This window comes from Ochotona princeps, chromosome 2 (assembly GCF_030435755.1).
Source record: "Ochotona princeps isolate mOchPri1 chromosome 2, mOchPri1.hap1, whole genome shotgun sequence".
NCBI classification, from domain to species: Eukaryota; Metazoa; Chordata; class Mammalia; order Lagomorpha; family Ochotonidae; genus Ochotona; species Ochotona princeps.
Genome location: NC_080833.1, coordinates 72274451 through 72277959, shown reverse-complemented (window position 1 = coordinate 72277959; position 3509 = coordinate 72274451). Strand labels below are relative to the sequence as shown.

At 43.4% G+C, this 3509-nt stretch overlaps 1 pseudogene; it reads right to left on the bottom strand.

Moving 5' to 3' along the window:
* Nucleotides 1–2840: 2840 nt before the first annotated feature.
* Nucleotides 2841–3270, bottom strand: LOC118758590 (large ribosomal subunit protein eL33-like; annotated as a pseudogene).
* Nucleotides 3271–3509: the final 239 nt, after the last annotated feature.

Below are 3509 nucleotides of genomic sequence, written 5' to 3'. Positions count from 1 at the left end.
GGGAGCTGCCTGAAATGGTAAGGAATATCCTTTTTAAAAAAAAAAAAGATTTTATTGTTATTGGAAAGCCGGATATACAGAAAGGAGGAGAGACAGAGAGGAAGCTCTTCCATCCGATGTTTCACTCCCCAAGTGAGCCGCAACAGGCCGGTGCGCGCCGATCCGATGCCGGGAACTTGGAACCTCTTCCGGGTCTCCCACACGGGTGCAGGGTCCCAAAGCGTTGGGCCGTCCTCGACTGCTTTCCCAGGCCACAAGCAGGGAGCTGGATGGGAAGTGGAGCTGCCGGGATTAGAACCGGTGCCCATATGGGATCCTGGGGCGTTCAAGGCGAGGACTTTAGCCGCTAGGCCACACCACCGGGCCCAGGAATATCCTTTTTTTTTCTTTTTTTTTTAAGATTTATTTATTTATCGGCCTGGCACGGTGGCGTGACGGCTAAAGTCCTTGCCTTGCAAGCACTGGAATCCCAAATGGACGCCGGTTCTAATCCCGGCAGTCCCACTTCCCATTCAGCTCCCTGTTTGTGACCTGGGACAGCAGTTGAGAATGGCCCAAAACCTTCAGACCCTGCACCTGCATGGGAGAACTGGAGGAAGTTCTTGGCTCCTGGCTTCAGATCCGTGTAGCACCGGCCGTTGCAGTCACTTGAGGAGTGAATCATTGGACAGAAGATTTTCCTTTCTGTCTCTCCTCCTCTCTGTATATCTGGCTTTGCAATAAAATTAATAAATCTTATTTTTAAAAGATTTATTTATTTATTTATTTATTCATTTGTTTTTATCAGAAGGGCAGATATACAGAGAGTAGAAACAGAAAGATCTTCCGTCCACTGGTTCACTCCCCAAGTTGCCGCAATGGCTGGAGCTGAGCTGTTCCAAAGCCAGTAGCCAGGAGATTCTTCAGTTCTCCCATATGGATGGTGAGTCCCAAGGCTTTTGCCATCCTCTGTTGTTTTCCCAGGCCACAAGTAGAGAACTGGATGGGAAGTAGAGCAGCTGGGACACGAACTGGCATCCAAATGGGATACTGGAGGATGCAAGGCGAGGATTTAGCCACCAGGCTACTGTGCCGGGCCCATTAGGAATTTCGATACTAAAGAAATCCTCAGCTCTGAAATGAATACTTCAGGAATGCCCAACTGCTATTTCTCCGATTCCCATCCCCTATCATGCATACTCACCTGATGAGACCCATAATGCAGTGGATTGGTAATGCTCTTCAGGTCTGTAAAATGGTCCTTTCACACACATACAGGACAAGGAAGTTCCTGGGAAATGAAATCAAGGAAGCCCCAGATTTTCATTTCACTACAAAATATCAAGTCTGTCATTTATGTCCAAAAGGATTACTATAACAAGAAGAATGTTCTATGTCCTCCCCTTTGCAATTAGGAATTTTTATTTCAGTTCTGTTTTCTCTCACCTATCATGTACAGGGTGTGGTTTAAATTATTTACTCACAGATCACTGAACCATGAAGAATCACTTAGCATGACTTATCCACTGATGTGAAAATATTGGACCTGGATCTACCAACATAATTAGATGAAGTTTCATTTTGTCTTCCGTTGGGAAGAGAATGTGACTGTTTTATTTGTGAAAGCATAGATTGATGTTACGCAGCCAAAGGCTGGATTGTCCAACATGGCTTGCTCATATCTGGGGTATTCTAAACTTCTTTCTTCCCATTCTCAACTATATTGGTTGGCCTTGATACATGACTCTCAATTACTCTTTTAACTAGTATTAAATCCACAGTGAAATTGGGTTTCTAGATATGTACTAGGAATCCTGGAACTTTCTCTTCCTCACTGGGCTTATCCATGTGGGGATATGAGCTTTAGAACTGCATTAACCATTGTTGGTGTTACAAGGGGAATTAGCCTAAGCACCAGAGTGGAAGTGGAGGTGAGATACAGATCCCAGAAAAATTTCACAGTCCTGCCAGAATAACTTTTCTTCATTTGTGACAATAACAATGAAGTTTAGGATCATTGCTGTGGCAGATAAAGCTGCCACCTGTAGTGTCAGGATCCCATTTGGGCATCTGTTCTACTTCCCACTAGCTGTTCCATCTCCCATCCAGCTTCCTGCTAATGTACTTGGGAAAGTAGTGGAAAATGGGCCAATTACTTGGGCCCCTGCACCCATGTGGAAGACCCAGAAGATGCTCTGGACTTTGGGCTTCTACCTTCACTCCAGGAATGATGGAATATGAAGGTTTTCTTACAAACCTAAAAAAAGGCGTGGCGTTTACATAAAAACAATAGATCAATGTGACCTACTATAGAAGAAATTGATACAGACTAAACACACTGGTGGGTTTAACATGATTCAATGTGAGATTAGGAGAAACTTAGATCATTCCACTTCTCCAATCAGTGCTCTGAGCTTGTTCAGCAAATACCATTGCTGCTTGATATCAGAAGCAGAACACTGAATTACACTATAATCAAAGATCTAACTCAGCATAAAATTTCTTACTGACTTCTCCTTGCTGCGGAAATAGACCTATTTTGGCCTGTGAACTAATCCAGTGTACTGGTTAAAGAAGTGATTTGGGAGTTAAATAGACCTGAGTTTAAATCCTAACTCCATGATTACTAGTTACATATCTTCACATAAGCTATCCAACCTCTCACCTCCAGCAACAAAATGATCCCTATTTCATAGACTCGTTAGGAGTTACACAGGCTAACACGTGTAATGATTTGGTTCATAGCATTCAATATACTATGACTACAATTGTTTCTAAACCCATCAATACACATACAAAATAATTTGAAAAATTGAAAGTGAAACCAACCAATGGAGTCTCCTATTTTGTGACTTGCATAATTTCTTTTTTTTTATTTTTATTTATTTATTTTCAATAGTTTTAAATTCTTGAGGGATACAGCATCACTCAGATTCTGTGTCCAATGACCTTCACAGGCAGGTTGATTCAGAACTTGGCACACACCATGCCACTGTTTCCATGAGCACGAGTTACCTTTCCCCAGATGACTCTGGTTTTGTTAGGTTTGCCGCCAGGAGTCACTGTGTTGTTCTTTGCTTTGTACACGTAGGCACACCTCTTGGTCAAGTAGAATTCAGTTTCATCCCGGGCATAAACACCTTCGATTTTCAGCAGGGTCGTGTGCTCCCTTTGGTTCTGGACACCTCGCTTGTAGCCAGCAAAAATGGACTTGCACCACAGCCTTCCAGACATTGTTGCCTTCTAGAAGTCCTGTTCCCAGCAGGCCTCCACAGGCTCCAAGATGGCAGAAAGAGACTTGCATAGTTTCTGTCCTGAAGTACTCAGTGGATGATATGCTGTGTTCAGTGAAGAAAATTCCCAACCTTCTTGGAACATTCCCTGTTGGGAAGGAGCAGGCCTGTGAGAACATCGAACAGCTTTAATGGAGATATTTCTTTCTCAGATAACTATCATAGCTATCTGAAAGGCACAGAGCTAGCCTTCTCATTAAGAGGCCATTCACTGGGCGTGTCACCTCCAGCAGTGTT